Here is a 14160-nt window from a genome sequence, read left to right on the forward strand (position 1 = left end):
AAAGAATATGAAAATGGTTAACTGTTTGCATGTTTTGAAACCTCCCAATTAACCCATAAAAAACACATGTATATAAACTTACCCCCAGTAACCACTTACAAAATGAGACCTAAAAGTTTTTGAATTTCTGAATTTGTGAACTGTTTCACTAAGTTAAAATACATCAAAGAAATAGTGCAACATTTTGGCAACTAAGCCCTTTTTTTACTAACCCAGAACCAGATGATGTCCCGATGTGCACGTCTAAGCCATTGATAAATGACTGGAAGTCTCCAGGAACATCTAGCTTACTCCTCACAAAGGCAGGGAAAAGACCTTCTACTCCTCTCAAAAGCTGGGTGGATAGCACTTTGTACTTTTTTTTTTACAAGTATACACTGAGTATACAAAACATTAGGAACAAAAGAACAAAATCAAACTGCCCACATGCAATCTATTTTCCAAATTCTAACACAAAAGAGTATAAACATTTCCCAATACAAAGGCAGTTGTCTAAACATATACTAAACAGATGAATCCAGGTGAAAGTGATGTCACTTGTTATATCCACTGTAATCAGTGAGGATGAGACAGGTTAAAGAAGGATTTTCTAAGCCTTGAGTCAATTGAGACATGGATTGTGTATGTGTGCTATTCAGAGGGTGAATGGGAGACAAAATATTTAAGTGCCTTTGAACAGGGTATGGGAGCAGGTGCCAGACGCACTGATTTTAGTGTGTCAAGACAGAAAAAGTCTCCACACACTTCCAGTCAGATGCAAATTAATTTTAATATAGCTGCGCTTTCGGTCAGTCGACCTTCAACAGGGCATATCTCCGCAACCAACAGTGGGACAGATAAGGCCACATTGCGAGGCAGAGATAATTGCAGAGACCTGTGATAATCTGAATGGCCATTAGGTGTCATATCAGATAGAAATACAGGATGGAACAGAACATGTTATAGATGTCTTTCTACGCATATGTGTGTACGCATATGTAGATATACCATTAAAAATCTGTCGTTTCTAGCAACAATAGTCATTTACAACATTAACAATGTCTACACTGTATTTATGATCAATTCGATGTTATTGTAATGGACAAGAAAATGTGCTTTTCTTTCAAAAACAAGGACATTTCTAAGTGACCCCAAACTTTTGAACAGTAGTGTATATATACATAAAATATCTTCCCAAACCTTTCCATAAGTCCACACAAGTTTCTTCAACTGTCTTCTGACTGTGGTCAGAGCGATGTCGATGTGCTGTTATTGCCAGCAGATTACAGATGGCCTTTGCTGAGCGCTCATCATCTTCATCCATTTTAGTGAGTCGATCACTTAAATAGTCTTGCTGGAAACGGAATACCATGTAAAAATGTAAAGCATACAGTAAATACCAGCAGTCGATTTATTTAAACATTATTTTTAGCATTATTAGGCCTACTTTACAGTATTGTAGCCTACTGTACAAAATGCGCTTGTGCCAGTTTTCACGCAAAAGTTGCCATTTATAAAATGAGAATTGACATGAGAATCTGCTGCTAGTTTAAATATTGTATTGCATTTGCAAGCTGGCAGGTAAATAGGCCTATTGTGTGCAAAAGCTTATTAATAAAAAACATAAAACAGGAAAACACATTAAGAATGCAGCCATTTGCCGGAGAGTGAAAATCTGTGTTTTATTTTTAGAATCTAAAACATCTTAAACATCTTAAACATCTTTTTCTTGCATAACCATTGCAGAATAAATTCCTTACCTGTTCTGACCTTGATGGGTTCCTATTCCCAAAGGAGCATAGCCTACAAAAAATGATCATGTGCATCTCTCATTTAATTTGACCTAGTAGCCGAGTAAATGGATAGTTTATATTTCAAGTTTTGCAATATCATAGGCAGCGCGGTTTATAATACCGTTATACTGACACATTTAACAGGTGAACAGTTGATCTTTTACATTGAAGTAGTCCTATGTATGCTACTAAGTATTGTAATTGCCTTTTTTGTAGCCTGTGTTACACACCTCAGACTGGAGCATGGTCAGCAGATAATACGCCTGAATTAACGGTGAAATGATGAGACAGAGAAATATTAGTAGTGTTCAGTAGTAGGCTCCAAGATGTATTAAAATGTTGTTTTCTTTTGTTAATCTTTTTAATCAAAAGCAGCAGCAATATAATACATTGGATGGCTGCATAAAATAGCCAACAAAATAAAACCAGAAGTACATTTCCGCGTGCCGCTCCGGCCGCTTTTTCAAGCAGGAATTTGCATCCTGTAGCTCTAACTCCAAAAAGATCTGGGACACTGTAAAGTCCATGGAGAACAAGAGCACCTCCTCCCAGCTGCCCACTCCACTGAGGCTTAGGTAACACGGTCACCACCGATAAATCCATGATAATCGAAAACTTCAACAAGCATTTCTCAACGGCTGGCCATGCCTTCCTCCTGGCTACTCCAACCTCGGCCAACAGCTCCACCCCCCCCCTCCCTCCGCAGCTACTTGCCCAAGCCTCCCCAGCTTCTCCTTTACCTTCTCCTTTACCATATCCAGATAGCAGATGTTCTGAAAGAGCTGCAAAACCTGGACCCGTACAAATCAGCTGGGCTTGACAATCTGGACCCTCTATTTCTGAAACACTCCGCCGCCATTGTCGCAACCCCTATTACCAGCCTGTTCAACCTCTCGTACATAACGTCTGAGATCCCCAAGGACTGGAAAGCTGCCGCGGTCATCCCCCTCTTCAAAGGGGGAGACACCCTGGACCCAAATTGTTACAGACCTATATCCATCCTGCACTGCCTATCTAAGGTCTTCAAAAGCCAAGTCAACAAACAGATCACTGACCAACTCGAATCCCAACATACCTTCTCCGCTGTGCAATCTGGTTTCCGAGCCGATCACGGGTGCACCTCAGCCACGCTAAAGGTACTAAACGATATCATAACCGCCATCGATAAAAGACAGTACTGTGCAGCCGTCTTCATCGACCTGGCCAAGGCTTTCGACTCTGTCAATCACCATATTCTTATCGGCAGACTCAGTAGCCTTGGTTTGTCTAATGACTGCCTTGCCTGGTTCTCCAACTACTTTGCAGACAGAGTTCAGTGTGTCAAATCGGAGGGCATGTTGTCCGGTCCTCTTGCAGTCTCTATGGGGGTGCCACAGGGTTCAATTCTCGGGCCGACTCTTTTCTCTGTATATATCACTGATGTTGCTCTTGCTGCGGGCGATTCCCTGATACACCTCTACGCAGACGACACCATTCTGTATACTTCTGGCCCTTTCTTGGACACTGTGCTATCTAACCTCCAAACGAGCTTCAATGCCATACAACACTCCTTCCGTGGCCTCCAACTGCTTATAAACGCTAGTAAAACCAAATGCATGCTTTTCAACCGTTCGCTGCCTGCACCCTCACGCCCGACTAGCATCACCACCCTGAATAGTTCCGACCTAGAATATGTGGACATCTATAAGTACCTAGGTGTCTGGCTAGACTGTAAACTCTCCTTCCAGACTCATATCAAACATCTCCAATCCAAAATCAAATCTAGAATGGGCTTTCTATTTCGCAACAAAGCCTCCTTCACTCACGCTGCCAAACTTACCCTAGTAAATCTGTCTATCCTACCGACCGATCCTCGACTTCGGCGATGTCATCTACAAAATGGCTTCCAATACTCTACTCAGCAAACTGGATGCAGTTTATCACAGTGCCATCCGCTTTGTTACTAAAGCACCTTATACCGCCCACCACTGTGACCTGTATGCTCTAGTTGGCTGGCCCTCACTACATATTCGTCACCAGACCCACTGGCTCCAGGTCATCTACAAGTCCATGCTAGGTAAAGCTTCGCCTTATCTCAGTTCACTGGTCACGATGGCAACACCCACCCGTAGCACACGCTCCAGCAGGTGTATCTCACTGATCTTCACCTCATTTGGCTGCCTTTCCTTCCAGTTCTCTGCTGCCTGTGACTGGAATGAATTGCAAAAATTGTTGAGGTTGGAGACTTTTATCTCCCTCACCAACTTTAAACATCTGCTATCTGAGCAGCTCACTGATCGCTGCAGCTGTACATAGTGCATTGGTAAATAGCCCACCCAATTTACCTACCTCATCCCCATACTGTTTTTATTTATTTACTTTTCTGCTCTTTTGCACACCAGTAGGTCATTTATCACTCCAGCGTTAATCTGCTAAATGTAATTATTCGCCTACCTCCTCATGCCTTTTGCACACAATGTATATACTCATTTTTTTTAAATGTTTTTTTCTACTGTGTTATTGACTTGTTTATTGTTTACTCCATGTGTAACTCTGTGTTGCTGTCTGTTCACACTGCTATGCTTTATCTTGGCCAGGTCGCAGTTGTAAATTAAACTTGTTCTCAACTAGCCTACCTGGTTAAATAAAGGTGAAATAATATAAAACATTTTTAAAAACACAGCTGAATCAAATGATCAACTCATCAAGCTTTAACTGGTATCTATGCATTCATTTGTGATGCTATCCGTGATATGACCCTGCTGTTGTCATGTGCATCTATCTATCCAATGTTATACGATATATGATTATTTTAGTAATCCACAATGACCTGGTGATGATAAAAATGTAATGATGACATTATTTTCCATATTCTTACAGATACCATGAGATTCTTTCAAAACGATTGCCTACAGTTACAACACAGAGTTGCACATGGAATATGGTTGGGTGCATTGTTGCGAGTGTGACCAGGGACACTCGAGTTGAAAGTCCGTGTCCGTGTTGCCCAGCAACAGCCCCAAAACATCACTGCTCTAGAGGAGATCTGCATGGAGCCTTCGCCAGGCCAAAATACCAGCAACAGTGTGTGAAAACCTTGTGAAGACTTACAGAAAACGTTTGACCTCTGTCATTGCCAACAAAGGGTATATAACAAAGTATTGAGATAAACTTTTGTTATTGACCAACAAATACTTATTCCACCATAATTTGCAAATAAATTCATAAAAAATCCTACAATGTGATTTTCTTTTCTTTTTTTTGTGATTTAGTGATTTTCTTCTCTCATTTTGTCTGTCATAGATGAAGTTTACCTATGATGAAAATTACAGGCCTCTCCTTCGACTCACATTAAGCATCTCCAAACCAAAATTAAATCTAGAATCGGCTTCCTATATTGCAACAAAGCATCCTTCACTCATGCTGCCAAACATACCCTCGTAAAACTGACCATCTACCGATCCTCGACTTCAGTGATGTCATCTATTAAATAGCCTCCAACACTCTACTCAACAAACTGGATGCAGTCTATCACAGTGCCACCCGTTTTGTCACCAAAGCCCCATACACTACCCACCATTGTGACCTGTATGCTCTCGTTGGTTGGCCCTCCCTTCATACTCGTCGCCAAACCCACTGGCTACAGGTTATCTACAAGTCTCTGCTAGGTAAAGCCCCGCCTTATCTCAGCTCACTGGTCAGCATAGCAGCACCCAGCAGGTATTTCTCACTGGTCACCCCCAAAGCCAATTCCTCCTTTGGTCGTCTTTCCTTCCAGTTCTCTGCTGCCATGACTGGAACGAATTGCAAAAATCTCTGAAGCTGGAGACTCACATCTCCCTCACTAGCTTTAAGCACCGGCTGTCAGAGCAGCTTACAGATCACTGCACCTGTACATAGCCCATCTGTAAACAGCTATCTACCTACCTCATCCCCATACTGCCATTTATTTATTTATTTATTTTGCTCCTTTGCACCCCAGTATCTCTACCTACCTCTTCTGCCGATCTACCATTACAGTGTTTAATTGCTATATTGTAATTACTTCGCAACCATGGCCTATTTATTTCCTTATCTTACCTCATTTGCACTCACTGTATTTAGACTTTTTGTTTTCTTTTGTTCTACTGCATTATTGACTATATGTTTTGTTATTCCATGTGCAACTCTTGTGTTGTTGTATGTGTCGAATTGCTACGCTTTATCTTGGCCAGGTCGTAGTTGCAAATGAGAACTTGTTCTCAACTAGCCAACCTGATTAAATAAAGGTGAAATAAAAAAAAATAAAAAAATGCTTGATAATGTATGTGATATCAACAGAGAAGTATATTTTCTGGGTGATTTAAATATTGACTGGCTTTCATCAAGCTGCCCACTCAAAAAAAGTTTTTAACTGTAAACAGTTCCTGCAACCTTGGATCAGGCTGTCAGTCAACCTACTAGGATAGTTACAAACAGCACAGGAATGAAATCATCAACATGTATTAATAACATTTTTACCAAGGCTGCAAATATTTGCTTTAAAGCAGTATCCAAATCCATAGGATGTAGTGATCACAATATAATAGCCATATCTAGGAAAACCAAAGTTCCAAAGGCTGGGCCTAATACAGTGTAGAAGATGTCAAACAAGAAGTTTAGCAGTGATTCATATGTTGATGATGTAGGAATATTTTCTGGTCTGTGGTGTGTAATAAGGAGCAACCAGACTGCTGCACTTGACGCATTTATGAAACTACTTATTCAAGTTACTAAAAAGCACGCACCCATTAAGAAAATTACTGTAAAAACTGGTAAATCTCCTTGGATTGATGAGGAATTGAAAAATTGTATGGTTGAGAGGGATGAGGCAAAAGGTATGGCAATTAAGTCTGGCAGCCAAACTGATACGGCAAACGTACTGCAAATTAAGAAATTGTGTGACTAAACTAAAAGAAAATAAACTACACTATGAAACAAAGATAACTTATATAAAGAATGACAGTAAAAAGCTTTAGGGCACCTTATCCTTTTATAACTGGCGGCAGTATTTTCATTTTTGGATAACAAATGTTCCCGTTTTAAACGGGATATTTTGTCACGACAAGATGCATATAATTGACAGCTTTGGATAGAAAACAGTCTGACGTTTCCAAAACGGCAAAGATATTGTCTGTGAGTGCAACAGAACTGATGTTACAGGCGAAACTCAGAAGAAAATCTAATTCAAGTGCCGCATTTTTTGAAACCGCCTCATGCCAATGACTCCTTATATGGCTGTGAATGAGCTACGAATGAGCTTTCTACGTATTCCCCAAGGTGTCTACAGCATTGTGACGTCTTTTTACGCATTTATGTTGAAGAATAGCCGTAAGGGATCACATTTAGCAAGTGGTCACATGATGGCTCCCGCAGAAAATCTTGCGTAAAGTACACAAGTAGCCATTTTTCCAATCACTTCTTATGAGAAACCAATTGTCCCGATGGATATATTATTGAATTGTTATGTGAAAAACACCTTGAGGATTGATTCTAAACGACGTTTGCCATGTTTCTGTCGATATTATGGAGCTATTTGGAAAAAAAGTTTGGTGTTGTAGTGACTGCATTTCCGGTCGATTTCTCAGCCAAACGTGAAGAACAAACGGAGCTATTTCACCTACAAAAATAATATTTTTGGAAAAAAGGAACATTTGCTATCCAACTGGGAGTCTCCTGAGTGAAAACATCCGAAGTTCTTCAAAGGTAAATGATTTAATTTGATTGCTTTTCTTATTTTTGTGAAAATGTTGCCTGCTGGTAGCAAGGCCTAGCCATAGCATTATGCCATGATAAACTTACACAAATGCTTGTCTTGCGTTGGCTGTAAGCATATTTTGAAAATCTGAGATGACAGATTAACAAAAGGCTAAACTGTGTCTCAATATATTTCATTTGTGATTTTCATGAAAAGGAAGATTTTCTAGGAAGACTTATGTCCGCTGCATAATGCTAATTAGTTTGAGGCTATGGTTACGCTCCCGCATGCGGGTTTGAGAGTCATGAGAAGTTAAATGAAATTTGGGGGAAAAAAGCCAACTTGGCTCCTTCATTTATTGAATCAGATAGCTCATTCATCACAAAGCCCACTGATATTGCAAACTACTTTAAATTAAGAGCCTAGTTGGTTAAACCAAAGAAAAAGTCAGGAACCTTCCCGTTTGGCCATGATTGGCTGAGATAATGAGTGGGCTGGACATGCTGAGAGACGAGTTTCAGATTGCTCTGTGGTGTATAGCACCTTGTGTCTCTAAAATGAGCTGCTCGTTATGCATAGATAATCCTTCTACTGCAGTTTGTTTTAAGATATAACGTTAGCCATTGTTAGGTTCTTATTTTTCAGAGACCCACGGACACTAGAGAAGCTTGTAGTGGAAATTTCCTGTATTACCAAATCATGAGAAGCAAACCACACACCGAACAGAGTTGTCATTAAGTCCATCTTTAATTTTATATGACCTCCATCACAACCCTGTGAATTGATCTGAGAGTCAGTGTCTATAAATGAATTCTCTGAGAGTGCTTACACATTGCAACTGAGATCCTTTATAGCAAAGACACACATAGCCAGACAGCATTGGCCATCAATTATAGTTCAGCTTTGTCTCCTAAACTATGTTCTTATCTCGCTCTTGGTACCACTCAGGACCAACACCATTACCTCACCCAATGGCATATATCAAATACACCCCCTCGTGGACAAGATCACAGAGAGACAGTGACTGGCACACAGACATTGTGGAGCCAAGAGATAATTGGTTCCCCCTCAATCATCCCTTCACATGGTTTAAAAGAGTTTAAAAGGCCCAAGTAACTGAACCCTGACAGAGAACAGATAACTGCAAACGGCCAACACTATAGTACAACCAAATACATTCTAAATGACAAGTATCTCACAAGCATATTATGAAAATAAAACATATTATCTATGTTACCCAACTAATTCTGATTCTGCCATGACAAGCTTTAACCAAGTTTAATTCTTCCCAAAGGTTCTGTACAGCTGTAATTCAGACACTTCAACATTTGTCCCACTCAGATATATATCCCACTTAAAACACTCCTTCTTCTCTACAATCCTTACATCTTATGGTTTAACAGGAAAATAGTAACAAAACCCAAACCCTTATTACTCGCTTCAGGGGACCTGTCCTCACCTTCTGACCTCAACCCCTCTTTCACCTAATCCACAGATGTCCATTCTGTCTTTCCTGTATCAAGACAGTTCTCTGCTCCCGTCCCCAAAACATTCCAACACATTCCACAGCTATCTGTCTTTCTACAGAGGCAGAGGCTCCTTTCTCCTTTGATTCTATGCTTCTTTCCTATCATTTATTTAATATCTAAATGTTCAAAATGTTGAATCCAACACCATAGAGAACTGCAAATATGTTGCTTCTCAATAAAATTGCTGCCCTGAATTTATCAGGCGCTATCGACAAAGGTCAGTGTGAATAAGTTGTGGTGGACTACTTTCTGGAGGATGATCGTGCCATGCTGACTCTCTCTGCCTCTGAAAATGAATCAGACGATGAGGAAATCCCTGATGTAGGTAAAAAAAAAGACATTGTATACTATTCTGTGATGATGGTGGTGGGGAAGAAACGACAATCAACAGTGTTGTTGTCAAGGAAGAAGTTGACCGAGTTTTGGAATTAGTATAACACACCGCCAAACAAGCTGTGCAAACTTAACGGAAACAACACAGGACGTCTTATTTAATGGAAGGGGTTGCAGTGTGCCGTGAAGCTTTCATCCATGTAAATGGTAAGAATCTAGCTACAGTTTCAGATATTATACGTTTCAAATGTAGTCAGAAAGTTGTTTTGATTGCATGTTAAGGCTTGCTGTTAGCTAGCCAGCTGGAGTTCGATGGCTGGCTTGCTAGCTAACATTAATATTGAACCTAATTTATTTGGTTAACTTTATCTATGATAATAGGTTTGTATTGCTAGTAGTGTTACTCTATGGCTTGGGATTATAGTTCATTTTTTAGATAGCTAATGTTAACGTGACATGTCTAAACAAAATACCCCAGTTAAAGCTTGCTGTTAGATAGCTAATGTTAAATGAGGTTAGATGGCTGGCTTGATGGCTGGCTCATTTCGCATTGCTAGTCATAGCCTAATGTTAGCTAACTAACATTGAACCTATTTGGTTAACTTTATGTATGTATGACAATCGGTTTGTATTGCTATTTAAAGCTTGCTGTTAGCGAATCACATGTAATGTTAGCGAATCACATGTAATGTTAGCTAGCCAGCCATCTAACGTCAGCTGGGTAGTGATGTTATGTCAGAATGCCATTTCACATCTATTGTATAATAATGCTAAAATTTTCATTGCATGAGGTTATTCTTCTTATCTAAACTCGGGAGGTGAGTTGATGTTGTTCAGGGTTGTAATGTCTTCTGATTTTTGTTGTTGTTATTCCCTGTTTTACAGCTTCAATGCTCTGAAGCCTGGTGTTGTTGCTGCGCAACGCTGACATCCTACCTTCCATAGACGGTCTGCCTGTAAAAGCACCACCTGGACTTGACACAGCTAGAAGATCAGGGAGTTTTCAGGGAGCGACGAAGAGGCTATGGACATCACATGCTCTGCACCAAAGTCAAGAGCAGGATAGAAACAGGCTCTCCAAATCTAGATTCCCTTGTTCATGTGTGGTTCGGACTTACCAGTTTTTCTATTTTTGTATTTATTATGGATCCCCATTAGCTGCTACCAAAGCAGAAGCTACTCTTCCTGGGGTCCAGCAAAATAAAGGCAGCTTATACACTTTTAAAACATTACAATACATTCACAGATTTCGCAACACACTGTGTGCCCACCACGACCACATATACACAGTACTAAATCCACGTGTATGTATAGTGCGTATGTTATAGAATGTATGTCTGTGTGTATGCATGTGTCTGTGCCAATGTTTGTGTTGCTTCACAGTCCCCGCTGTTCCATAAGTTGTTTTATCTGTTTTTAATATTACAATTATACAATTTATAATGCACGTATTTTGTATTTCTTACACTTGGATAATGATTACCTATTATGTGTCCTCAGATCAGTGCATATCTGAACCGTACCTTTATTTGCCAAGGCAGAGTACATGATCAGTGAATATATTCAATGTACAGGCTACACTGTGGGGATCTCATGCTTGGTAATAACTACATGCATACGACTTGCATCCTTGGCATAATAAAGTTATATCATATTCTACTAAAGCCATAGGCTTCATTGGTGCCATTCAGACTGTTTTTAAGTTGAAACAACCGACTATGATAGCTGAGGTTCATAGCTAGGTTCTGAACTAATATTTATACCAAACAGTTTTATACCATACACAGATCAGTTACATACACTACATGGCCAAAAGTACAGTTGAAGTCAGAAGTTTACATATACCTTAGAACCTGTTAAGGCTCGGGACAATACTGCCCCCTTTGGAGGAATTGCGTGCCCATAGTAAACAGAAAAAAAATCTGTCCAAAATTGCTAATATATGCATATAATAATAATTATTGAATGGAAAACACTCTAAAGCTTCTAAAACCGTTCGAATTATGTCTGTATGTATAGCAGAACTCACAGGGCAGCCAATCTCCCAAACTATTTCTCTCATCAGGAAAGTTGGGCCAACTTTGACGTCATCGCCCCCACCCTTCCCAACCAGCTATGGAGCTGGGAACAGTTTCTAGGTCTTCGGCGGGATGTCTTCTTTCAATAGAGCGTGTAATTGTGCAAATCCCGCGAGCTTTGACCCTTTGGCAGGCAAAATACTGAAGTGTCACGAGAAAATAGATGCACGTCCTGGCGCAATTGTACACAGTCATTCCTTTGTTCCAGATTGTCTGAGAGGACTTGCGTTTCTCCGGTCGAATCGCCAATTGTTTTGTATGTTAATAACATCCTAAAGCTTGATTCTGCACTTAGTTTGACCAGTTTAGTCGACATATAATATGTAATTTTGAAGTTTTGATGCACAACCCCTCGAGACCAGAGGAAATTTTGGCTGCATTTCAGCCGGAATTTGTCGCGTTTGCTAATACAAAGACACACGACTTGAAACCAAACGCTGTTTTGGGTGAGTATGACTCCTTCCACTACATTCTGATCGAAGACCATCAAAGGTAAGGGCATATTTATGTTGTAATTTTGTGTTTCTGTTGACTCCAACATAGCGGAGAAATATTGCTTACGTCTGAGCGCCGCCTCAGATTATTGAATAGTGAGCGATTTCTGTAACGTGAAAAAGAAACGTGACAAAGCGATTGCATTAAGAAGCAGTGTATCTTTCTAACTATATGTAGAACATGTATATTTAGTCAAAGTTTATGATGTGTATTGCTGTTATCTGGCGTTATCTGGCGGAGTTATCTATAATTTCTCCGGACATTTTTGTAGCATTTTTTGAACATGGCTCAATGTAAATGGAGATTTATGGATATAAATTGCATATTATTGAAAAAAACATAAATGTACTGTGTAACATGTCATCTATCATCTGATGAAGATTTTCAAAAGGTTAGTGAATTATTTTTCCTTTAATCCTGCGTTTGTGATTGCATCTTTTGTTTGACAAAATGGCTACATATCGTCTGTGTCTTTGTGATGGTTTGATATACATATGTGCTATGTTTTCGCCGTAAAACATTTTAGAAATCTGACTCGCTGGGTAGATGAACAAGGTGTTTAACTTTCATTTGAGCTATTGGACTTGTTAATGTGTGGAGGTTAAATATTTCTAAGAATATTTTTGCTGGTGTTTATACTTATGTACTATTGTTTGTACAGATGAACGTGGTACCTTCAGGCGTTTCTAAGTTGCTCCCAAGGATGAACCAGACTTGTGGAGGTCTACAATTTCTTTTCTGAAGTCTTGGCTGATTTCTTTTGTCAAGCAAGGCACTGAGTTTGAAGGTAGGCCTTGAAATACATCCACAAGAACATCTCTAATTGACTCAAATTATGTCAATTAAGCCTATCAGAAGCTTCTAAAACCATGACATCATTTTCTGGAATTTTCCAAGCTGTTTAAAGGCAGTCAACTTAGTGTATGTGAACTTCTGACCCACTGGAATTGTGATACAGTGAAATAAGTGAAATAATCTGTCTGTAAATAATTGTTGGAAATATTACTTGTGTCATGCACAAAGCAGATCTCCTAACCAACTTGCCAAAACTAGTTTGTTAAATGAATGTATGGAGTGGTTGAAAAACAAGGTTTTAATGACTTCAAATGTATGTGAACACCCCTTCGAATTAGTGGATTCGGCTATTTCAGCCACACCCGTTGCTGACAGGTGTATAAAAATCAAGCACAGTCATGCAATCTCCAAAGACAAACATTGGCAGTAGAATAGCCTTACTGAAGAGCTGTGACTTTAACATGGCACTGTCATAGGATGCCACCTTTCCAACAAGTCAGTTCGTCAAATTTCTGCATTACTAGAGCTGTCCCGGTCAACTGTAAGTGTTATTGTGACATGGAAAACATCTAGGAAAAACAAAGGCTCAGCCACAAAGTGGTAGGCCACACAAGCTCACAGAATGGGACCGCCGAGGGCTGAAGTGCAAAGAGCATCTGTCCTCAGTTGCGACACTCACTATTGAGTTCCAAACTGCCTCTGGAAGCAAAGTCAGCAGAAGAACTGTTAGTCGGGAGGTTGATGAAATGGGTTTCCATGGCCGAGCAGCCACACAAAAGCTTAAGATCACCATGCGCATCATGGTGTAAAAGCTCGCCGCTATTGGACTCCGGAGTAGTGGAAATGTGTTCTCTGGAGTAATGAATTCAACACCATCTGGCAGTCCAACGGACAAATCTGGGTTTGGCGGAAGCCAGAACTCTACCTGCCCGAATGCATAGTGCCAACTATAGGGTTTGGTGGAGGATAAATAATGGTCTGGGGCTGCTTTTCATGTTTCGGGCTAGGCCCCTTAGTTCCAGTTAAGGGAAATCTTAACAGTAATGACATTCTAGACGATTATGTGCTTCCAACTTTGTGGCAACAGCTTGGGTAGGCCCTTTCCTGTTTAGTGTAGATTGGAGGGAAATAAACCATTTTATCAATTTTAGAAAAAAGCATTAATAGTGGAAAGGTCAAGGGGTCTGAATACTTTCAGAATGCACGGTAAACCAAATAATCTATTAATAAACTAAATGTTTGCCTGCCGTGGTCTGAAGCCAATAGTTCCAAATTATACAGCAAATAAAAAGGGGTTGTCGTCACCATAAAAAGGTGAATGGAGGGCTTATTCCAGGCAGACTTTCACACCTGTGCAGTTTTATGAAAGGTCTGATAACAGGAAACATGCACCAAGTAAATAAATCTCAATAATGTTGTACATGCGTAGACTTCAGAAATGGAACAAGCAGACGTTTAGAAAT

The sequence above is a fragment of the Oncorhynchus masou genome, unplaced genomic scaffold, assembly GCF_036934945.1.
Source record: "Oncorhynchus masou masou isolate Uvic2021 unplaced genomic scaffold, UVic_Omas_1.1 unplaced_scaffold_1651, whole genome shotgun sequence".
Classification (NCBI taxonomy): Eukaryota; Metazoa; Chordata; class Actinopteri; order Salmoniformes; family Salmonidae; genus Oncorhynchus; species Oncorhynchus masou.